We start from the raw sequence: 26863 nt of genomic DNA, 5'->3' as shown, positions 1-26863 counted from the left end.
ATGCCAATTGGGCGTCTATTACACATCCGATGAGTTTCTCCAGGTTTTGGCGCACATGCGGAAGAAAGCTGTGAAGACTGTATTTAAACACTTGTTTCTGACTCGAAATATGAAATTCTAAGCGAAAATAATGAATCTTGAAAATTATAACAACAATTCGCCCGCTTGTCAGAGTATCTAAATTTTGTTACAGAGTTCCTTATTCTCATATTCTTGTTTGAGGTAAGATTTATAAGCAAATCCAAATTATACTATTATCTACATCTTTCATTTGTAATTTTGTGTTTATATGTTTAGTGAATTAGAAATTTATAGCAAGCAGCTATGTACATTTTTGGGTTAGTGTGAAAATTTGCCCATTTATTATTATTATTATTTTCTTTGTAGCTTTTTAGTGGCGTCGCCGATTTTTGAAAGCGGTAAGCGGCTCTTCACGTTATTGTGCTATATTATTTTATAATTTATATATAATATGAAGAATTGTTAAATTATTAAATTTAATTGTTGTGGTTCACATTGAGGTAAGCAAATGTCACTATGTAACAACCCTTTAATAGGATCAAATATTCCTTTCGCACATTTTTTTTTTTAAATTTGTAAATGTTTCAAAATTTCTAAATATAAATAATCATTTGTGAAATCATTAGGCTCATGTGAACCCTTTAGTGACTAGTCATCACAGAGTTCACTTGAAATCTTTTACACAAATGGTAACCAAATGTTTATTCGTAATCTTTGCTTGTTTAATATTTTTCCAGAAAGTTCTTTGAGTTCAAAAAATTATTATTTTGGACAGTTAGATGCAAAAAAGCAAATATATTTATTTAATCTAATCATGATATTGTTCTGAAACTTTGCTTGTAGTAAAACATGCAGTTTTGTACTGTCAATAAATATATATTACTATATTCTGTTTTTTTTTTTTTTTTTCTAAATATCTGTTTTGCATTGGTTTATAATGACATATGGTACAATTCTTGAGCAGATGTTTGTATGTTGAAGATAGTAAATACATAAACAAAAGTTGCCCTTTATTGTTATATTTATTTTTTCTTCTAAAACTTTTTATATTGGAAATTTTATTGCATATATTCTATTCCTCTTGCTTACAGATGTCTTGATGGCAAATATGTATCAAGAAATTTTCATGGTCATTTTTAAAATTAAAGTAAAAACTTCTTGCAAATGTTTTACTTTCATGTTGTTATCAGTAATCAAGAACAAAATTTGCTTTCAGAGCATGTAAAAGATGCTTGATTTCATTACTCCTTCCAAAGGAGTATTCTGGAATATTTTTTACTTCTATCACCAATATCTTCTCAACTAATTGCTAATTGTGAGAACTTTATAAATTTCTTTTCCTTTCTAATTTTCTTTTTTTATACTGAATCCCATTTGTGGAACCTAATCATGGACACTTATCATGGACTTGTTTTTCTTCATTAGTACACAACTTTTGATTTTTTTTTTTTTTCTTTTTGTTCAGTTGACAAAACTTTCTTTAATTTTTTTTTCTTTTTACTTGAAAAAAGATTATGTGATAAAGACAGTTACATAGACAGTACAAATTGTTTTATTGTTAAAATATTTATATACAGAGTTAAAATCAAAGTAAGGATTGTGAAAATAAAGAAACTATTACGTATATTGGAGTTTTATAAAAATACAGTTTGTTCTGATAGAAAATATTAAATATCAGTATACTTCATTTTAAAGATATATATGCAAAAAAATTTTTAAAATCTAATATACTTATTTTATATTCTAAAAACTTGAATAGTCATACAGGCAGTATTTCCTATTATTACTTATTGCCGGAGAAAACTGTTAGAGTGTCATTATTAAAGTTTAATAATACTTTTTTTCTATTTGTAAATTGATTTTTTCCCGATACTTTGTACCATTAATCAAATGATTATTTCTATCATGTTGTTTGAATTGTAGTTTAAATTTCAAATTGTATTTTCAATTGTATTTTTGTAGTTTAAATTTCAAAACTTTCAATCACTGTAAAAACATCAATGTATAATACCTTATTATATAGAATATTTTTATATATTATGTAATTTTACACTTTCAGTGTATTTTATTTCTTCAGAAAACTATTTAGAATTTGTTTTAAAATCATTGCACCTTATATTTTTATTGATGATAGAAATATACATTTATTAAATCAGATAGTCTGTTTACAATATATAATATGTTATAATAAAAATGGGAATACAAATCTTGAATAAACTATTTTATTAAGCATTGCCTCATGTTAGCCTTCTTCTGTGGCACTGGGAACTGCCCAAAAGGAAGAAGTCCCTTATTGTATAATGTAATGTAGTTAATTTAGCATTTTTCGAAAGAGTTGTATTAAAATCAGACCCTCTGAAATGTTTCTAATTAAAACAATTAAAGAACAACAAATTGAACTGTACTGAAATTTGAAATGGTTCTTCAGGGAAAAGATTTTTAACTATTAACAGATTACACAAATCTTCATTTTATCTGTTTTATAGGTAGAAAAAAAAAATGACAACAGAAGGATATATTTTTATGTTGTATGAATTTTATATTCAACTCCTTAAGGTCCTCAATTGTTATTAATTACTAATCAAAGGGTTTCAAATAAATAATGTTTTTAATCTATAATTTGGTGCATATTTCTAGTCTTCTTGGAGTTGCATCTCTGAAATTTAACAACATATTATACGCCATTGGAGAAATGTTAAATTTCTAGATTTTTCTTAGCTTTTTAAAGAGATTAAATTTTATTTTAAGTGATTAACAATGTCAAGATAAAGCAACCTAAAGGCTCTTTGTTGTCAAATAGTAGTTCATGAATTTATACATGATTTAATAACACATAGAGATGTGTTAATATCAACTTCTGCTAAAAACAAAATTACAGCAAATACAATTCAGACAATATGCAAATTAATAATTTCCATAGAGTAAAATGCAACATATGAGTTGAAGAATACCATTGTGCATATCAATAAACATATATTTAGAATTTTTTTTTTTTTTGGTTTATTTATTCATTTTGGAAATATTTTTAGCATGGTACAAGTTTTATAATCCATATTAATAACTGATCTATTATTAAAATTAAATTGCAGAAGCATTGATATGCAAGTCTTTTGTGATGTTTACCTAGATTTTAGGCTTAATGATATGACAGGGAAACATACTTGAATTTTTTCTTATTTGGTCTTTTTCTTATTGTATTATTATTATTATTTATCTTTTTTCCATGCCTAACTTTTGTTATTTTATAGCTTTCTTAAATTGATCTGCAACAATGGTGAATTTGACCTTAAAAGAATTTTTTTTAATTATAAAAAATTATTACATCTAAGTGAATTTGAATTGCCATTTTATGTCAAACCATAGCTTTTGATTTTAAAGAAAATTTGATTGTTCTTTACTACATAATATTCTATAAACAGAGGCCAGTACTGCAGTATGTTTGCTTTTCATAAATAATGATATGTTTACCACGTTTCAATTATATATATAATGTATAATAAACAACTTTGGTGTCCAGCTAAAATTTACTAAAAATTTTTAACTAAATATTTTATGTAACCTGATCTATTTGACACTTTATTCCACTAAACTCTTGAAATGTGGTATAAAAAATGATAAATTATTGATATTAACCCATGGCATATAACATAAGTTATACTTTTGAGAACATTAAAATAAAATGTTTCGGTAAAATTTTAACAATGTAGTTTTAAATTCATTCACAGAATGTATATTATAGTAAATTTATCATACTCTCAGTTTCAATCTTCACGGCAATAAAAATAATAATAATAAATAAAAGGTTCAAACAATTAGGAAATCTAAAGCAAAATAGACTTCAAAACTGGATTAAAAAGTTTAGTCTTTAAAAATAAAAATAATTAAATTTACTACAATATAACATATACATTAAACTGTCACATATTAAATCTTATTTTTTATCTTGTGAATTTTGTAATGTAAACTAAACAGACTTAGAAAAATATGTTTAAAAAAAAAATCTTTAAAAGTCATGCAAGGCAGACATGCATCCAGTTTCTGTTTTTCCAACATTGTTTAGTTTCTTCACCATTTTTTTTTATTGCTGGTTTAAAAAACATCAGGATTGTTTTTGTACTCGGATTTAATCCGATTAATTATATCATCAAATTTTTTTATGTAATCATCATCTGTTTAACTGTCTGAGTTTTGATAAGTAGCTAGAATGGGCTGTGAAGTAGTGTTAATGTTGGTAGAACTATATTGTTATCATTACAAGGCTGAGAAAATTTTTCAGTATCTGTAGGTGAAAGTGTGTCATTTGAAAAATGTGGAAGTATATTATTATCAGACTGTCAAAATATATCGTTAGGAGAATGTGGTAGAAGAAAATTATGGATGTAGAACATCATTAGATTGAGAAAGAGGGAAAGCTGCATTGTGTAATGGGTTAAAATTTAAAGGTAGCGTGAGAGTACTATTTGAATCCAACTTTTTCCCAGTAGCCACTACATATATTAAATTCCTACTTTCTAGTGAAGGAACAAATATTGATTGTTTATTTTGCTTCAGAATCACAACACTTAAATGTTAGCAAAGCTTGCCATTCATACCAACAAAGCAAGTACATATGGAACTTTCCAAATCAAGAAAATAGAGATCAGTTTCAAAATAAATGTTGTTCTTAATTAGTGATCTAATGTTCTGCATGCCTTTATCATCAGGTTTTTTTACTTTTTTAGTATTTTTTTGGAAGAACTTCCAAAGCTAAAATCTAAATATCTACAATGACGATGAAGTCCAATAACTGCACTAAGCTTCTTTCCCTTGTCCAAGTATAGTGTCTTTTAAAACTTTAAACAAACTTTCAGCATAGTTTGTTGTTTTGTTTCCTCTGGTTAAAAGCATTTTTCTGTGACAAGTGCACCTTAATTGCATTTTGGGAAGCAACTTACTCAAATGTACGATAAACTTATAATATTTCCTGACCGTGCTATTGTCCAATAAATTTTGAAGTAATTCTTTCAGCTGCATTTCAATATCTGCATACATCAGTACTTTAAATGAAAAGTATAGCTCTTGATGGTTCTGTTTTAGAATTTTATAATCACTGTTCGTAAACCGTTGCCACACTGCTTTCAGCATATGAAACTGAGAGAGTAAGTAAGTGGAATTAGGCCATATTTCACTGAGCACTGCTCTTTCTTTCAGATAATTATCTATCATTATAATCAGTGGCCCATTTTGTAATAAACAACAATTTTCAGGGAAACACTCATAAAGAAGTTTCACTCCTTCATAAAAACATTAGTTTCTTCTGCATTTGTGATGATGTACCCAGTAGGTACTCCTTCAGCTACACGTGAAGAAATAAAATAAGTAGAAATGATTATTTAATGTGGCTAGGTGTGTCAACATTATCAATTCTTGAGCATTGCTAAGCAAATCTATACTTTGTTTCATGACCAAAGTCACTAGAGCAATTGCCAAACTATTTTTTTTTTTTCTTTTGAAAAAGCAGCGTTACAGTATGGCTGCTGATTGTAAGAGGAAATATATTTTTCAATTTCACTGATGATATCACTTTCTTTTCGTGACCCATAGACTTTCCTAAATTCATTATTCAATAATGGATTTATGACAGATTATGAGGGCAGCTTAGAACTGTCTGTACATGCTTCTTCATAATCTTCATTATACTGAAGCTCTAATTCCATTTGCAATATCTGTCTTGCAGAAGCTGCTGTGTGTCCTAGTTCAAACAATTCAATCATATGCTTTCATGTTAGCTCTAATAATGGTTTGGACTTTTAGCAGCATCATTATCAAGTAAATGATTATGCGAGTATAAAAGCTTGTAGAATGAAGAAAATTCTACAATTTTTCTTACTGGTTCTTTGTGTTTTAATAATGAAAAGTACCTGTAATAAAATCAATTTGTATACTTTACCATGGATAAATTATATGGACTGCTAAAGCAAATTTAAGCTTTTCAATATATGATAATTCATAATATTAGAGAATAATATAAAATAAATAAATATTATTAATAAATATAATAAAAATATTATTGAAAATATAAGAGATAATTATTGATATTGAAAAATAGATAATTAAATGAAGATATTAAATATTTACACATATGAAGATTTTTTAAAAAATTAGTTCCATAAGTACATAAGTGACAAATAAATCCAGCATTTTCACTAAATACAAATTTCATATCTCATCTCTTATCTTAAATTTAAGCTTTTCAATATATAATAATTCATAATAATATTAGAGATAAAAAATTGAAATAATTATTGAAAATATAAGAAATAATTATTAATACTGAAAAATAATTAATTAAATGAAGAAAGTACGTAAGTGACGAATAAATCCAACATTCTTTCTTCTTTCAATCTTTTGACAACTCATAATAGAAAGGTATAATAAATTTAATTTAATTTCTATAGAACATAGGGTTTTAACCATAAAACTGAAATCATTAGTTCATTCTCAATGGAGTTTTATATTAAAAGCTAAAATGATGTCTATAGAATGGGATAACCAATCACATATGCCACAATATATACTAGTTACCTGTCCTGTATTAATTTAGTTAGAAGTAATGGAAACATAAATATTTTTCATATATACAGTATATACTTTACATGACAAATCTAAAATGTTTTACGTTTAAATTCATAAGCATAACATAAAAATAATTTATATTTGTACACTATTAAAATAATTTAAAATCTCTTTTTAGTTTGGAATTTCATTTTACGCTTAAGATATGAAATATTAGATAATACTGGATTATGAAACTATTGAAATTTGCTGTAAAGGAACTGCAAAAAAATTTGAAACTTAAAGAAAAGACCGAAAACTAAGAGCAATCCTTATCCCTAGGTAATTCTTAAAAAGCCAAATCTGGAAATCTTGTTCCTACATGGCAGAAATATGATTTTTTTATAACAGAGTTCAAAAGCCAGTGCTCACTACTGTATAAATCATTTGCAATCTGTTTCCAGATAAATACCATCTATGTTTCATATATTTGTTTATATATTATTCATATATTATAATATATATTATTTATTATTATTATTATTATTAATCAAATTTAAATAATTAAAACTTACCTTTGAATAGCAATTTTAAGAGCTACAAGGCATCCAGTATTTTTACATAATTATCAATAATGAGAGCACTAAGTAAATTTAACTCAATTTAATGAAAGATCTGAAATTTTTTAAAATGTTTTTTAACATAAAATGCGCTTTTATTCATAAAATGTGTGTTAGGAAGATAAAAAATTACAGCACAAAAAAAATCACCAGATTTTCTTTCCTTTATCGAACTGGTCAGTAGATTAAAAAGGGAATAAAAAGAAATGTTATTTTCATACTAGGAAAATGCATATAAACTATGCAATATTTGCTAAGTGTTCTGTAACAAGGCATACACCAAATATTATTCTTGTCTCAAGCAAAATGAGCTATAGATCAGGCCTTGGTTAAAAATATGTGTTGATATATGGTGCAGAGTATGGATTCTCTATAACTTTTATGGATTTTTAACATTAAAACAAACATAAAACAATTTAAGAAACACGTTTAATACAAATGCTTATTGTAATGGAATTGTATACAATTAAATATATCTGTAGCTAGACAGACACATATATGTTTCTTGCCACATGTAAAATTATAACACAAAAAGTGTCTAAAATAACACATTTATAGTAGAAAAACATTCTTTATGGAATTTGAAGCATTAAAATATGAAATATTAGTTATTACTTGTTGCGCATTGTGCTGGCATCTAAAGTCGTCTGTATAAACATTAAGGCTCCCAGTTGATTTGTGTGTTCTCTGAACACGTCAAACTGTCTCTGATCTTTGTTCGTATTCTTTAATCCATTCCGAAAATATGTGTTAGAAAAATGCAAGAAATAAGTGTTCGAAAGATATGTATAAACTATTAATAAATTTAGAAATCTTGATATTTACTTAATAACTAAAGAGAATTCAGTTAAAATTCCAGTTTGCAGTAAAGAAACTACCTGAAAGTTTAGAGCTCAAAGAAAAGCCAGAAATCTCTGGGCAATCCTTAAAAAAATGAAACCATTTGGAATGGTGTTTCTTCATTGCAAGATAAGTCAGAAATACGATTTTTTTTTCTTTCTTCCCCCATAACAGAATTGAAATATTTGATAAAAAGCTAGTGCTCACCACTTTACCTCGTTTATCTGCTGTCTGTTTCTCAATACATACCATCAACGTTTCATATTTTAGAATATCAATTAATAAGTGAAGGAATTTTTTTAGGGCCTAAATTAAGCATTTTATTTGAATTTAAACTCTTTATTTTTCATAAAATTGTTTATTTTGTTTTCAGATAAACATAGATAATTTTTAATATTATTTTTAAATTGAAGAAATAAGCAAAAGAAATAGTTTGATTCTCAGTTTATTTATTTTGAATCTCTCTTGATTCAATATGTCTCCTCTTGTTTATTTTATTTTACTTGCATATTCAATATGAATATAAATGATTTCGATACCATTTAATTCAATCTAAATATCTTAATAAATATAGCACATTTGCAGATAGAAATCTTATGGTAATAATTTTAACTTGAAGTTAAAAAATAAATCTCTCTTTGTGTTATTTCAACCGCATATTCGATAAGAATTGTAATGATTTCTATATTATATCATATTTGCATATAGACATTTTATGCTAATAATTTTAACATGAAAATTGAATTATAAATTGGCCGAGACTAATCATTTTCAATTAAGGCACTAGCGGAAATTTTAGGACCGAAGCCTTCCATTCCATTCCAGTATTCAGGAGAGTCATCTCAACTCAGAAGATGTAGACGTTTACTAGTTTATGATCCAATTAAGGCACTAGGGGAAATTTTTATGATCGAAGCCTTTTCATTGTATTTTAGTATTCAGGAAGATCAACACAATTCAAAAGATGTAGACTTCTACATTCGCTTGGAAAAATATATGAGCACCGTGACTCCATTAGAATTTTTTCAAAAATGGAAAAAACGACGTTTAACGATGTGAGGCTTTCTGTTCTGGTGGTAAGGGAGGTCTAAACAGGAAACTTGAAATATTTAATGAGAAATATGGAAATTTTGAGAAGAATGGTTTTGAGTAAAGGTCCAAAAACTGATGTGGAAATTTATAAGAAAAATGTTATGATTTCAAATAATATTTCCAAGATTTGTGATAAAATGTACTCAACAAAATAAACCTTGGATCTAACTAAGGCAGAGTTGTCAGGATTATTTTTTTGGTAAAGAGTGTTTGAAATGAAAAAGTCGTTTCAAAATTTAAAAAAAAAAAAAAAAAAAAAAACCGTTACTGACACATTTGTTTGTATTTTAAAAAATTCCTCAGGGTTCATAGCGTCATTAAAAGTCCTTGAGAACAGCTTTTTTTTAAAATGGTTTTTATAAAAGGGCTTTAAAAGGCTTAATTTTTATTCAGATGCTTACATTTTCCTTCTGATAAAAAAAATCATATTTCACCATGCTAAAACTGCCCGATTATAAACGTATTTTCTTTGCGGTGTTCCTTTCAGTGTTTAACGAATTTTATTGAATCCGCAGATCAGTGGAAAAGTTGTCTCAATTTAGGGAAATACTGATAGAATGCCGAAAATACATCCTTTTAATTTACTTGACTCTCCTCTCCTTTTGCTTGTTTAGACAGGGGATTTTTTTCGAGATAATTTTATGTATTTATATAGAACCGCTAGTATTTGTTTTTAACAAAGTATCGATGTTTTGCTCACGTGATTACTTGTTTGTAGAGCATTTATTAGCTGTATTTCATTAAGTGACTAGCCGTTAGTGAATTATTTAAATATTTTGACTTCAATGAATTTTTGTGCTACAGTTTGAAACTTTTTAACTATATGCCGGAAAATGTGTATTTCATTCATTGCGAACTTCCAGAAGTGAATACTTTGAATAATTCAAGACTTCCAAAAAAAAAAAAAAAAGTTAAAGAAAATTTTTTTATGATGCTCAAAAGTTATTTCTAAGTCATTTGTTGCTCTTGCAAAACGATACCAAAAAATAAATTAATGCCAACAAAACCATTTTTTACCTTTTCATATTCAAATTATTCAAAGAAAAAAAAAATGCAACCGTCAAAAAATTTGAAATTGAGATTTTGCCTAATCTTTCAGATTAAAGCCTCCGGATAAAATATTTTTGGAATTATATTTGTCTATGAATCTGATAACATGAAAAGCTCCGAGCTGAAATTTCTTACCACTAAATTAGCGGATTTCCATCAATTTTTAACATGTATTTATGACCACATAAAGAAGTCTTGCAGAATCGACTCAGAAAACTTTACTAAAAGGATTGAAAATTTAGAAAACCTCAGCTCATTCAAAATGACACCTATTTTTTGTAGAAACAGATGGCCAATGAAATAGTTGACAATGGGATAAAATTAGAATCTGATTTCTTTACAGAAGAAGAAATTTCTCTTAGAAAAGTAAATTGCTGAAATTGGATATAAAGTTAAGGCACTTCCTTGGCAAGCCAGTAACTTTTAACTAATAAGATTATCTAATGAATTGGGAAAAGTTATTTGTGGCAAAATTGTTCGAACTGAAACAGTTACGAAAAATCTCTAAATGAAACAATTTTTTATTTACATATTTAATAAAATCAGCAGGATTTTTATATTCGACTTTTATTTACTTAACCCTCAGGACGGCTAATTATTTTGAGTATGGTTTCTCTAAAATTTATCTGTATTCGACAAAAGATTACTTCAAAAACATATCAGCTTCATGCAAGAGAGTTCGAAAAAGAAACGGGCATTTTTTACTCACCTTTTTTCTCAGCTGTAGGGAGACAGTTACCACAATGGAGAGAATGGGTTTCTTATCAATCTGGTTATCTTATCTTATTGACTGACTATCCCCCCCCCAATTCTTCATTCTCACAACTTTTTCAAACTAAAATTTTTAAGGTTTTACATAATTAAATTGATTCTTATATATCTTTCTTTATTTCGACATTTCTACAAAATACAACCTATGTTCCAAGCTGTCTTTACATTGATAACTATATATAAACACGGAAGAAAAACATTTAGAAATATTAACTCGCTAAAATTATGCTACAGATTTATTCCTTTTTTGCAAAATTTATAAGTAACATTTAATAAAAATAATTTTTTTTTCGAACGCATTATTAATTTTCAAAATCTCTGTCTCCTATATTTTACTTTTCTTTTCTAGAGACTTAATTTAAGGTATCTTTTACGCTGAAAGGTGAAAATTTTACATCTTCATGATGAAACCTGACCAATTTATTGCTTATAAATTTTGTAAAGGAGGATGTTACCTTAAATAACTCCTCATTTTATAGAGGAGGATATACCTCGATCATTCTTTGACAAACTTTTAAAACAAGTATATTCAAGCTTTTGGAATATATAAAAGCTTGCATATAGCAATATAAAAGCTTGAAAATATCATTTAGGGGCATTCCTACATTTAATAACAGTGGGGTCTTTCAATTTTGAGCTCAAAATTTAGAAATTTTTCGCTACATTTTTTGAAAATTTCAAACTCATAGAATCAGTTTTTAGTGAGATATGAAACATTATTAACTTTTTTTCGGCCACAGCAGTTTTCGTTATTTATTTTCTGTTTAAGCGTCTAAGTCATCTAAATTTTTCCACGAAATAAAGCAAAACGCTTTTGTAAACATAACACACTGTTCGCTTGTTGGGTTTTTTTATATTTATATTTAGTTTTGTTTCATTATAGATTTTGCCTTAATATCTTCCTATCTATTTTTTTTTTTTTTTTTTTTTTGCAAAGAAACGCTTTTTAATGCTTCCGCAAAGTCTACGATTTTAATCATTTTAATAGAATCGTAAATATCAGAATGAACAGATAGATGATTTTTTAAAAAATATGAATGCCAAAAAGTGTAAGTGTATGAAGGGAATGTTCCAAATAAAATGGTTTCATATTTGCCACATTTCTCAATGAAACTAAAGCGAAATAGAATATAAATTGAAATTAATGCAATTGGGAATGATAACAAGCACATATTTGTATCAACTAAGCAACATTCAAATTTTATTTTACTAATTTTTTTTGTAAAATTTTTGTGCTGATTCTTTATATAATTTTTTAATCGTTTCCTAATTCGAAGAATCCTATTTAGAAGTACCTATATTAGAATAATTACCTTATATTTAGATATGATTTGTTTGATTTATATTTTGTTCAAAAATCTGCAGCTTATTTGTGCGCATCATTAGTCACTTACAGAATACAATCCAGTATAAATCCGAAATTAAATTTTAAAAAATGATGAAAATTTAATTTGCATTTAGCATTTTGTTTCAATTATTAAGCCGGTAGTCATTTTACTATTATCATTACTCTCACGATCCCTAGTTTTTCGTCTTTCTTTGTGAATCAGTCACTAAAATAAGAGACTTTTTCTTTTTCAAATTTAATTTTCAGAAATTTTTGAAACTGTTATTATGACACCACTTGAAATTGTTGAAAAATTTTTAGGATCGATTTTTTTTTTTTTTTCCCCTTTTCTCGGATTTCTACTGATAAAAAAGTTTTTTTTTTTTTTTTTTTTTTTTTTTTTCGATGGCCTTGGTTTTTATTTCCAACAGAGTTAAATTTTCAAAAAAAAAAAAAAAAAAAAAATGCAAATATCTACCTTAAACTTTTACCAATTATTTCCTTTTATATAACACATACTTAAATGAAATTTCAAAATTTTTTCTCATATGAAAAAAAAAAAAAATGCTTTTTTCCAAATTTCTATTAATTCAAATTTGTTCATGATCTCATTAATTTATCATTACGTTTTATAGCTCAACTTATAGGACTTAATAACATAGATTCATTTTAAAGGACAGTAATATAATTTTCCTCTAAACTTAATAGTGTTTTATTTAAACTCGAAAATTTAATATAATCTCTTATCTTCTAACCCTCAGGGTAAAACTCAGATGCCAGTTTTGTACGATTGGTCAACAACTTAAACGAATAAAATGGCTGTTACGTATTTTTTCGTAAGGAAAAGTAGAATTCGATTGGACTATTTAAATTGCAAAAGTTTAAAAATAATTTAATTTCTAATTTTGTAAGAAATCTTTTTTTAATATTGTTAAATATGATTAACGTTATTTTTTTCCTCAAAGTTCTTTTTCCGAAATCATACCTGTAATAAAAAGCTAAAATTCAATCACATTTTATTAAAAGTACTTCAAATTTACTTTGAATTAATTTCAACTTCAAATATTTAGTTTGATTAGCACATGTTCACTCCGCTACTACTGTGACATTACAAAAGACATTAATTAACATTCTTTTATTAAAGAAAACCGTTTGCATTACTGCTCACCTACGTGACCACGTGTCCTGCTCCCATGTGTAAAAACTTATACGTTATTTAACATTGCATTCATCTCCCCACCCTTACCCCGTAAATTATTTAACATTACGTTATACTAAGGGAAAATATTGATGGTATATATACAATGATACGAAATTTTTTACGAGGAGGTTCTCAAAAATGCCTGTTTGCTATCAGATACTCTACCGTAGATGTATTTCTATAAATTTTCAAAATGACTTTCATTGAATGCTAGGTTGTTCCAAACAAACTTATATGTTAGAAAATGTGGAAAATTCTGAAATATCCTGAACATAATAATACATGAATGCTACTACATATAAAATTATTTGATTTCGATGAAATTTCTAATTTTAGTTATTTTAACCAATGTGACAATAAATCACTAAAAATATATTAGCAAATTTTATAAATTTTAATGGCTCAGTATTAAAATTTTTAAAATTAATCAGCTTCATTTTCTACTTCCGAGGATTCATCCCCTCGTCCAACCTTCCTTGTTGGAATGAGAAATTAATTTTAATAAATTTCACATTTAAATATATCAGCTATAAAATTTTTCAAATAACTTTGAAAATTATTTTACAGATGTAAAAGGTTTAATATTTTCTTTTAAAACTTTTACATCTTTTTCGGTTGAATTAATATCATTATGAGGGGGGGGGGAATAGGATATTTTCGATCAAAATTTCGATAAATTTTATTCAAATAAAAATTTAAGTTTTGTATTTTTTTTTTCTTATTGAACATTTACTGTGCAAATAGTAAGTACAAATCAGATTTGGCAGCTTTAGGTTCAATTGTCAATTCACCAATTTTTGTATCTCATAATTCACGGTAAATACGTCAATATATTAAAATATTTAAATATTTACATTAACAATTCTAAACAAAATTTTCGTCTAATTCTTGTTGTCATTCTCTTGCTAACTTTTTATTATACATATATATATATATATATATATATATATATATATATTATAAAAGTGTCAGATGATTGCGAAAATTTATTAAGCGATGTTTGTAAGCAATACAAGTATACTGTGCAAGGCCACTTACCGTTTTACCTTGCTTTATTTCATTCAAAACCTCATAAAAAGTTGTTGTTTTTTTCAATTGGAATTACAAATAATCGGTCAGAGCTTATGTGTAATTAATTGTGGATCCCTATTTCCTTAAAATCAGATTCATTTAGTTCTGAAAAAATAATCCTGAGTATATCAGAGCGACTTATGCGCCATAAGTATTATTAAAAAACAGAATGAAATGTGAATGCTGTTCTATTAAAACATATAAACAGAGATTTATGTATTTGGTCATAAAATATTATGACACTTCAGAGAAAAAAAAAAAAACTTTTTGAAACTTTTATTGGAAATGAATTCTTTCTCAAATTCAATTTTGAACCGCATTGATATTTTAACGCATTTTAAATCGAAAACAAAACTCCATTTCTTAATTAATGAAGCAGGAAATTTCTTTCAAGATTTTATTTCGTATTTGAAAAGGGGGAAAAAAGTGGTGATAATCTTGCCACTTTTATTTCAAAATATAAATATAACAAAACCTTCTTGAGATCTTAATAGATGCAAATTTCTATGATTATTTTAATACTTTTTCAGAATTTGCCGAAACTAGCCTACCACCCAAAGCAGCCTTTCAAACGAGGCTATTTCGGATGAAGATTATGAATATGCTAAAAAGATCTGGGATGTTTTCGGCATGCATACACTTGGAGATTTTCACGACTTGTATGCTATAAGTGATGTTCTTCTCCTTGAAGATGTATTTGAAAACTTCCGGAAAGTTTGTTTAGACTACTACAAGTTCGACCCATGTCATATTTACACTGCACCGAGGTTGGCATGGCAGGAATGCTTAAGAAAATCAGGTGTATAATGGAATTGCTTACCGACATTGACATGCATCTATTCATTGAAAAAGAAATGCGTGGTGAATTGCAATGGTTAGTCATCGCTTCGCCTCTGCCAATAACTCATATCTACCGAATTGTGATACAAGCAGACCTAATCCGTTCATCATGTATTAGGACGCTAATAACTTGTACGGATGGGCACTATGTCAACAACTTTCTACGCATGATTCTTCCTGGACTCATGCAAAAATGGACTTTATGAAAATTCTGATGTTGGCTATATTTTCGAAGTTGATTTGGAAAATCCGTATGAACTTCATAATGCCTGTTACGTAAGCATGTTGCCCCGCCTCTCACTAGTAACGCCCTTAAGTGGTATATGTAAAAAACAATCAGTCTTGTAACATCATCGATGTAGCAGCAACGCCGTGCAATCAGTAGCCGCAAAGCTCAAAGGAACTCCCGAAAGCGGAGAAACAATAAAAATTTTTAAATTCTAAAAAGGTCCGTCATCATTGTTGAACCTCTCCATTCTGGTCTTAGCGACCCGGAGACGGATTAGCGAAAATATGTATAAAAATAAAACTCAAAAAGCCAAAGAGTTAAATAGAATCCCTGGAAGAATAAAAGCGAAACTAACAAGTATTAAAAAGTTTGTTGATTGAAGAAGAAAATAAATTTATATTCAGCTGTTAACAAAAGCTAGCAAGTGTGGAAGAAATAAAAAATGAATTAGAAATTTTATTGAAGGATTATTTAGAAATCGACGAAGAGGAAACACTAAGCCAGAAGTGCGATCAAGAAATATTGGATATCGAAGAAGAAAGAAACGAAATAGAGGTAAGTTTGAAATGCTTACTCTCTAATTATAATGTTAAGGAAAATGTAATTCATGATAAAAATGATAAAAATTCAAATTTGAAATCTTATCTCGATCATATTGAATTAAAAACGAAACTTCCGGAAATTCCCTTACCGCTATTTTACGGAAAAATGGAAGAATTCGATAATTTCAAAAATCAATTTATGTGTCTAATAAACGATAATACCGAATTAACGAATGATCAAAAATTATTTTATTTAAAAACTGCCCTCCGTGGTGAAGCTAAATTTATAGAAACAAGTGACGATAAATTTGAGTCACTGTTTGCTGCTCTCGAAGAACGCTTTGAAAATAAGCGAGCTGTTGTTGATATTCACATTCAAAATATGCTAAAACTAGAAAATTAAATTTTGAGTCTGCAAAAGGCTTACGAAATATCACAGACACAATAAATAAAAGTCTGAGAGGTTTAAAAAGTTTGAATTTAGAATGCAATGACTTAACAAATGCTATATTAGTAAATATAATATTAGAAAGACCTGACAAAGAGAGTTGAAAGGCATATGAAATGTCCATACAATCAAAACAAATACCTTCATTGAAGGAGCTCTTGCAATTTTTAGAATCACGAGCGATGGTACTTGATCAATTAGGGAAATACCCTACAACTAACAAATTCCTCAAGGAATTTCAAGGCGCAATAAATAAGCCAAAAAACTTTCTTCTTAATTCGAATAAACTAAGTAATGTAAAGCCATGCATTTTATGTAAATTTGAACATCCTTTGCAAAGATGCTCTGAATTTTTAAAATTGAGTGTTTCTAAAAGAATCGAGCTTTTAGAAAAATATAACATTTGTAAGAACTGTTTGAAATTGCATAAGCCACCCTGCAAATTCACATTCCTCTGCCGAAGCTTCAAAAATAAACCAGTAAGTTGTAATCAATTATTAGGAAATCTGCCAGCGGAAAGAGTAACTCCTAGCCTACCATTTTTAAATTGTGGCATCGATTTGTGTGGACCATTCTTAATTAAATATAAAGGCCAACGCAAAGGTATTTTTCAGAAGATTTATATTGCAGTCTTCATTTTTTTTTTTCAACTAAAGCCATACATTTGGAAATAGTTACCGATCTAATGCTTTAATTGCAACTTTAAAACGCTTCTTTGCCCGACGCTGTAAATGTGCATGTATATTTTCGGATAACGCAGGAAATTTTTTTGGAACAAATTCAGAATTAAAAAGATTGAAAAATTAATGAGTAATCCTGATGATACTTTAAATAATTATCTAACTATAGAAAGTATTAATTGGAAATTTATTTCCCCAAGGTCTCCTAATTTTGGAGGCTTGTGGGAATCGGGTGTCAAATCTTTTAAATTTCATATAAAGAGAGTAGTAGGTTCTATAAAACTCACATTAGAAGAATTTTTAACATTAACTGCAGAAATCGAAGGTATTCTAAATAGTAGACCTATTGTACCTTTATCTACGGATCCTAATGATTATACAGCTTTGACTCCGGGACATTTCTTAATTGGCCGTCCAATAACTTCAAATACTAAATCACAATTAATTGAAAAATCATATAATTATTTGTCAAAATGGCAAAAATTAACTAAATTAGTACAAGTTTGGAAAAATTGGAAACGTGATTATTTGAATAATTTACATCTTAGAAACAAATGGCAGTTTGCTAAGAATAATGTAAATCTTAATGATATGGTTGTAATCAAAGATCCAGATTTGCCTCCATATAAATGGAGACTAGGTAGAATTCAAGAATTAATAAAAGGTTCAGATGGCTTGGTCAGAGTTGTTGTAATAAGAGTTTTGAATGGTGTTATTAAAAGAGGTATTAGTCAAATATGTTTACTCCCCCAAAATTAATTGGATTTATATGTGTATATGATTGTAAATGATATATAGAGACTTGAACTCATTTGCATAATTTTGTATATATAAGAATTATTTCAGTATTTTTCGTTTTGTTTTTATATTTATTCATTTTTTGTAATAATTCTGTCAAATTTATTATAATGTGTGAAATTCATAGTGTCTGAATATTGAAATTGTGCAATTTCAAGGCGGGAGTATGTTACGTAAGTATGTTGACCCGCCTCTCACTTGTAACGCCCTCAAGTGGTATATGTAAAAAACAATCAGTCTTGTAACATCATCGATGTAGCAGCAACGCCGAAAGACAAGGCTCAAAGGAACTCCCGAAAGCGGAGAAACAATAAAATTTTTAAAATTCTAAAAAGGTCCGTCATTATTGTTGAACCTCTCCAATGCCCACAACTGTTAATTACACTCTGCCTCCTGAGAAAATTTCAGTAAGTCCTTCTGACTATTCACTCTATATCAAAGAAACAGCTCAAAAATTAAATTTGCTCCTATCTAATCCGTCTGAAAAATTGATCCCTAATCTTCGAAATAAATGTAAATACGTTGTTCACTACCGCAATTTGAAATTTCATGTTGAATTAGGATTAAAAATAACAGAAGTACACAGAATTTTAAAATTTAGACAGAGCGCATGGTTAAAAAGATATTGATTTTAATACTGAACACCATAAACACGTAACTAGTAATTTTGAAAAAGATCTTTTTAAACAATGCTATTTGTGGGGAGACGATGGAAAATCTTTGCAACAGAGTGATTATTGACTTACTGGCTGATGAAAAAAGAAGCAAAAAATTAGTTGCTTTCCCTGCATTTTATACCTTTTAAGTTATAAACGATGATCTTGTTTCTGTGCCAAGGAAACGAGCAAAATTACTCTTCTCTGAAACCGATTCTCTATGCTATACCATATCCACATTAGATATTTCTAACGATATTTATGAAAATATCAATCTGTTTGATACAGCTAACTATACCCTGAATCATTTTCTGTAGAGTTCTATTAATTAATAAAGTTCGTGGGGAAATGAAAGATGAATTAAGTGGTAATGTTGCATTTGAGTTTATTGGCTTGAAAGCCAAAATGTATAGTTTTAAAACTTTACTGTTTGAAAAACAAGTCATAAAAGGAGTTGCCAAATCTCTTTTAAAAAGTAAAATCCATCATGAAGATTATAGAAATTGCATATTTAATGTTTTTAAAACTATCACGAGTTCTCTTCATGTATTGAATATTTTCAATGCAATAAAATTTCACTGTGTCCCTTTGACGACAAACGTAATATTCTTGAAGATGGTATTTCTACTTTAGCCATAAGACACTGTAATATAAAATAGTTATCTTTTGCGTATATCATTATTCTACTTTTATTTATTTTATGTCATAATTTAGTGAGTTATTTCATTTTCTTATATTAATTTAATGACTTAAATTATTATTGAATTATTATCGTTTTCATATTCTCTGATTTTTAAAAAATCTCAAGTGATTTGATTAATTGGAGAAGTTTGTTTATAATTTTGAAGTGAACTGATCTTTGAGAATTGTAACTATATTTATTTAATCGTAATCTTAATTTTAAATAACAAGGATTTTTTTTCATAGAAAAAATTGTATAAATTATGCAGTGTTTTATATTATTTATCATTTGCAGTGGAATTTCCATCGATTGCACACTCTTTTTCCATGATCGTAAGTGGGTCTTCCAACTATGGAAAAACATTTTTTGTGAAATGACTGATCGATTCGAAATTAATTTTTCCCTTTCCTCTTAAAATTTTGGGGCGTTATGGTGCATATCAGAGACTTTTCGATGAGATGTGAGGACTGAAATGATGTCTGTCAAGTCGCCTATGCTATAAAAGATGGAATTCATTCATCATGAAAATGATGACTGAATGATAACACACTAAATTAGTTTTAAAATATGAAATGACACACTAATTAGTTTTAAAACATACTGACTAAATCTGAATTTAATGCTCCTAGACATTTACGATAAGTTTGAAATTATTAAAAAAAAAAAAAAAAAAAAAAAAAACTGATCAAACTTAAAAAAAATATCAAAAAATATAAAATATAATATTAGTGATTTCTTTCTTTCTTTCTGTATAAATGATTTCTGAATTCCTTCATACAAAAGAATTTGCAAAGGCGTTTTAAAATGTATTTCGTATAAATTTTTATTTGCTGATTTTTTTTAGGATTCTTATTTTGAAAAGATGATTTAATGGAAATTGGCTCTTGAAACAGAAAAGCAGATTTCAATCATCTGGTAACCCTGTCCAACTCATTCTTTTACCAAGAAGAAGTTTGTCCTACGAACCTAAAGGAGAGAACGCTTCCTCATCTCAGAACTGTCCTTTGTTCCTGGGAGATGCAGATGCTGAGCTGAGAAAAGGATTCATTTTAAAACACTGTACTCTGGCTAGTAAAATCTATGACTATTTATTTCTGTACAGATTGGGAAAACAGTTTATAGTATCGAATTTTGCAAAAATTTTAAAGTCAGTCATATATGTCTTTTGAAATTTAATCATGACATTATATGTGACTTTTCTATTCGGGTGAGTTTGCTTCTTAGTTTTAGATATTTTGAGTCATAAATTACAATAATCTGAAAAACAGAATTAAGGAACTTAGAAAAAATTCTTATGAAGTGTAATGTATACTGGAAAAAAATTCCTTAATAATTGTATTTAAGGAAACATTTCCGGATTTATACAAATGAAAAACCTTATGTTTGTGAAGTTTGCAGTAAAAAATGGCATTCAGATGTACATTTAGGGACACATAGAAACGAAAAGCCTTATTCCTATAAAGTCTGCTGTAAACCAGTCTGAAAAAAAAATAATTTAATAGTTCATTTACTTATTCATACCAAAGAAAAGTCTTTTGTTTGTGAAATCTGCCGTAATTCCTTTTATAAAGGTCTTGATTTAAAAATCTATTTATGAATTAATACAAAGCAAATGTCTTTTTCTTGTGAAGTTCATAAAACCTTTAATCAAAAAAATACTTTAAGGGCTGATTTAAGAGCCCATTCGAAGGATTGTGAAGTCTGCAGTAAATCGTTCACTTCAAGTAACCATTTAAAAACACATTTACGTATTTATACGAAGGAAAAGCCATATGTTTGTGAAATCTGCAGTAAAGCATTTTATCAAAAAACAGATCTGAACGTCCATTTACGTAGTCATACTAAAGAAAAGCCATATGCTTGTGAATTCTGTGGTAATGCATTCTCTACAAGTAGCCATTTAAAAATTCATTTACGGCTTCATACGAAAGAAAAGCCATATGTTTGTGAAGTCTGTGGAAAAGCATTCACTTCAAGTAGCCAGTTAAAAGTTCATTTACGATATCATACAAAAGAAAAGCCTTATGATTGTGTAATTTGTGGTAAAACGTTCTCTCTAAGTAGCAGGTTAAAAATACATTTACGTATTCATACGAAAGAAAAACCTTACAGTTGTGAAGTCTGCGGCAAAGCATTCTCTGAAAATGGTGGTTTAAAAAATCATTTACCAATTCATTCTAAAGAAAAACCTTATAGCTGTGAAATCTGTGGTAAAGCGTTTGCATTAAGCGATTATTTAAAGAGACATTTACGTATTCATTCGAAAGAAAAGCCTTTTTCATGTGATATCTGCAGTAAAGCCTTTAGACAAAAAAATAGTTTAAACTCCCATTTACGGACACACAGAAAAGAAAAGCCTTGTAATTGAGAAATCTGTCAATTGTTTATTCAAAAACTTAGTCATAAAAATTTAAGACCGTATCTCAGAAGATGATGGGTGTTTGTACAAAAAATTATTTCTTGCTATTTTGTGTACTTAGTTTCTAAAAGCAAAGAAAATGAAAAAAAAATGATATTTTCTTTCTCTCGCTCTCTCTCTTTCACATACAATTCTTGAAGCCCATAATGTCTTTAGTGTTAGGGGGACCATTTGCCATCGGACAACTTGGCCAGTCCGCCTTTGCTTATATATACAGGTGATCGATTAAGTTCTGTAAAGCTCCTTAAATTGGAAACGGTGTCTCGTATATCCAAGGAAGTAACATGTAAATATAGTCAAATGACTTTCTTGAAACAAACACAGCTTTCCTAGCGGCGAAATAAGAAAGAAAAAAAAAAAAAGAAAAAGAAGAAAAAAAAAACGACCAAATAGAGCAATATAATCTATTATACAATAAAATCACTGCACAAAGTTTCATGGATTTATTTTTAAAATTGGTGGAGTCATTCGCTATTAAATTTATGAACTTCACGTGCCTTGAAGAAGGGTATCTAAAATTTAAACGTTTATTTTCCGGTATTCCATCCCTCGTGCGTTTTTCAGATCTTCTTATAATTGTTTTTGTTTACTTTATTCGTTGCTTAAATTTCAGTTCTCCATTGCTTAGCTCGAAAAAACTGTTTGATAATACCGGAGAATACATTTTTCAATTTAAGTCACGGAATGTTCATAATTTTTATCGCAAATATATCCGCCAATTTTGCTGTCTCTCTCATTTAAATGCTAATTTATAATTTCTTCATGAAACGCTTTCCTGTGTTTTTATTATGACATAGTGTATATTTTTCTTTTTGAATCTTTTGTCGAATCTCTTATTTTTTAAAGTTATTTCTTGTAACTTTTTTATTTCGGCGTTAGGAGCGCTGTAACCTGTCTTAATAAAATCAATGTAGCCACTTTACTATATGTACACGTTGCTTCTAGCTTTGAATTTACCCCGATTCTCTAGACACGAGACGTCGCTTTTAATTTATAGGGTTGTAAAAGGACTTCACCGATCACCCTGTTAATGATATTAGTGAATTATTCACAAATTACAAAGTTTTTGCCTGATGAGATATGTCCGAAGAAGTTTTTAGCAGTATTATATATTGTAAGAGAAAATGAAATGTGTGATGAGTTAAATGTTTAGCAGCAGGAAAAAAAAAACTATTCGTTAAGATATTCGTATTATACTTTTCTGAATATTCTCGTGAAATGTGTATATTATGTACACTTTCTAAAAACAGAGAAAAAAAGCAAGCAAGAACTTATTTTCCATGGCGTTTTCATGTTAACATTAACTTAATAGATTACCTAAAGGAACATTCAAATTTACATATGAAAATATATTACATTATATAACCTTTAAAATGGTTAAGAACCAAGTGAAGTGTTTTTATTAGGGATAATCGTAATTTCTTTTTTAATTTAGCTGGGATCTTGAATATGTATACATAATGTATGTCTTTAATATGTATTGTACTATTAATTGAACTTATTACGTTGTACTTTTCTCAATGTAAGATGTAATTGTTTTGAAATATTTTTATTATTTAAATACTTGTATTTTTGTGTGTATAATTGATGTTTATAAATCAAAATAAATATGAGTGCAAATTCGTCTGCTGTTCATTCTAATACTGTTCATTCTAACCACATCAAATTGCTAATTTTCTAAAGCTTTAGAGACACATATACAAATTCGCATAATATATGAAAATATAATACATTATATAACCTTTAAAATGGCTATGAATAAAGTGAAATGTATATTTCAAATTCAAATAATGTTTTAAATGGCACAAAGCGAGGTAATTTAATTTTTTGAATCAATAAATGCAATTTTGAAAATATTACGAAATAAATAAAAATTAACAAATTATTTCATCACTGTGACTAAAACTGATGTATTTGCAACGCTTTGAATATCACAATTTTTCAAGATTTTAAGCTATTTCAGTAGACTCCTTGATGAATATCTGCTAATGAACTCGCGGCTTTCCTTCCAGTCCTCATATATCAAAAATAATGCAATTCAAAACTTCATTTCTAGGTTACTGATGAGTTGTGTTGTTTGAAATGTTTGTGAACTAAAACATTTTTACTAAATATTATTCAAAGGATAAGGAACTGCATAAAAATTTTAGTTTTGCTGTGTTTCGAGAATTACATTTAATAATACAAATAATATAAAATATAGTTTTTTACTTTATAGGAAACATTTCTCTGTCTAGATCCTAGTATTTTAAAAAATTAGTTATTTGACCACCATTAAAGTGGACATAAAATCATTTACCTGTGAAAATAAATAAAATAAAGACGATTTTGATGGACGGTTTTTAATTTTCAAACTCATTTTCCGATATTTCCACAGTCGTGTTCCAATCAAGTTGTTATTTTAGGACCGAAGCAGAAGCCTCCCATCCCATTCCAGTATTCAAGAGGGTCAACTCAACTCAAAGGATGCAGACTTTTACTATCAATTTCAATTAAAGCACTAGCGGAAATTTTTCGACCGAAGCCTTCCATTCCATTTCAGTATTATTACGGATCACCGGGTTCGTTTTGTAGTGGGTGTATGATGTGAGAACACAATCAGCAGGCCTCAGAAGAAAATAACGATGACGTTTATTTATACAAAGAACACGTGTACACAGACGAGACGAACACACAGCAGCACACTACAACAAACAGTAGTCCTCAAGTAGTAATCGACCACAGCATACAAAGCGGCCAGACAGAATACAGCAGGAGAGGGGATCCTCGGAGCTTCACTGTTCGGTCTCTGCAAACGGCTGAAATTCCCTCTGTCCCTCGCTTTAACTGTGTCCAACTGCCGACTCACTACCACACGACTGGCTACTCCTCATAGGACTCGATGCTGCTTCCACAATAGATAACAGGACTCGGTACACAACTCAGTTCAGCACTAGCTTGACCTCCACACAAACGCTGGCACTCCGCCGTTGCTTTGCTATCCTCTGGAAGACTCATTACTTGTCTATGACACCTTGCAGCTTGAAACTGCCGCCCTTTTATAGTTCCCGGGAGGCGGACCGAGAATCTTCCAGGTCAATCAGGCGTATCTCAATTCCTAATGCACGGATCGTTAAAATTCCCAAGCACCCTAGCAGCATCCAATGCAGATGATTGTAAATCAGTCTTTCCGGTGATAGAACTAACCGTGCTGGGAAGCAGCATTGCAGGTTTGTAACAGTATTCCGGAAGATCAATTCAATTCAAAGGATACAGACTTTTACAGTCGCTGTAGAATTAACCGTGCTGGGAAGCAGCATTGCAGGTTTGTAACAGTATTCAGGAAAATCAATTTAATTCAAAAGATACAGACTTTTACAGTCGCTGTAAAAAATATATAAACACCATGATCCTATTAAAATTTATTCAAAAATGAGAAAAAAAAAAACATATAACGATTGCGAGGCGTTCAGGGGGGTCGGGGGTTCGGGGCAGGGTTAAATGGGAAACTTGAAATATTTAAAGATAAACATAGAAATGTTGACAAGGATGGTTCAAAGAAAAGGCTTAAAAGCTCATGTGGAGATTTAAAAGATTTTTTATATATGCACTTATCTTCCTTATTTAATGAAACTTAGTAATTGGAAATATATATCTAACTGCAATTATTGGAGAAAAAAAAGCTTGTTTCACTTTTTTTGGAATATATAATATGACTGTATATATCGGCGCAGGAAAGAAAGTCTCACTTTTGTCTTTTGGGTGAATTATGACCCATATACATTTACATTGAAACCATATGAATAATGTTGTTCATTTTGTGTATATTCTTAGATCTCATAAATACTTCAATAAATATAATAAGTTAATAATAGTGAAGTTTATAATTAATTATATTCTTTAATCGATATTTAATAATTATTTTATCACACAAATTTTATTAGTACGTGTAAATTCATTTTTCTTCCATTACATTATTTTTCATGTTATTGTATGGGAAACACGAATATCACATTTGCACAATCCTTTAATAATTATTGCATTTTTGTTTGTGTATATGGAGGGGGGGGGCGCTACCACCAACTACATAGAAAGGCAAAACCTCTGTTTTTGCTGAATTCCAGCAAACTAAAAAACCATGATGTACATAGCTACATATTTGCCTTCACTGAGGACACAACTCTTGCGTCTTTTGTACCAAAAAAGAACAAGCATGTATTATTATTGAGCACCTTTCATCATGATAGTTCCATAAGCTATGTTGTTCATAAAAAAATAGCAACATTCTTGACTATATTGCAACTAAAGGAGCAGTGGATATTCTTGATAAATTATATTGGTAATTCACAGTGTGGAAAGGAGAACCAACAGATGGCCAGAAGTCCCCACCCCCTATTATATTTGAAATCTCTCTTTATAATGCTGACATTCTCTTAGAAGCTCAGAATCCATCACAAAATAATGCAGTACTGAATCGTTGAAACTTTTTAGAGCTTTTTGGATTTAAAACCATATGACATAGCTAGTGACCATTTGCACTAAGGTAGGCTGTCAAAGGCAATAGAAAAAGACATGAGACAAAATGAAAGAAGCATTGCGGCTAAAAAGACTGGCACAAATTACGAAAAAAAGAGGAATCTGTATATTGTGTAAAAGTGACAGAAAGCTATTATAGTTTAGTTAACTAACATTGCAAAATTATTTCTCAAACCAACATCATTTGCCAAAACTGTGTGTAGAATGTAAGGGAGATATTTCATATTTAACAACTTGGTATTATGATTACAAGCAAAACATATTCATTCTATTTTGGAAAGAGTAAACATTTTATTTGTAGCATGAGCATGCCAAAATATATGAATTTTTTTTTCCACAGATGAATCACATTTCCTTGCATTGTTACAGCGTTGGTAACACTATAATTTGGCTGATATTAAAATTTTTATATTAATATTTTTAAATTTATATCGTGAAATTTCATTATTGTATTAAAATTTTTAATCAGGGTTGTTTACCAATAATAAATATTTATATTTAGATTAAAAATCATAACTTTTACAACA

General features: G+C 28.6%; 1 long non-coding RNA gene across 1 annotated transcript; it reads left to right on the top strand.

Moving 5' to 3' along the window:
• Nucleotides 1-103: 103 nt before the first annotated feature.
• LOC129958110 (uncharacterized) lies at nucleotides 104-20995 on the top strand. The gene is made up of 3 exons (XR_008783150.1): nucleotides 104-222; nucleotides 388-419; nucleotides 20247-20995. It is a non-coding gene; the product is annotated as an uncharacterized LOC129958110 (long non-coding RNA).
• Nucleotides 20996-26863: the final 5868 nt, after the last annotated feature.

The sequence above is a fragment of the Argiope bruennichi genome, chromosome X1 (genome assembly GCF_947563725.1).
Source record: "Argiope bruennichi chromosome X1, qqArgBrue1.1, whole genome shotgun sequence".
NCBI lineage: Eukaryota > Metazoa > Arthropoda > Arachnida > Araneae > Araneidae > Argiope > Argiope bruennichi.
Note: the sequence above shows the minus strand (reverse complement) of the source record. Positions and strands in the feature narration are given on the sequence as shown.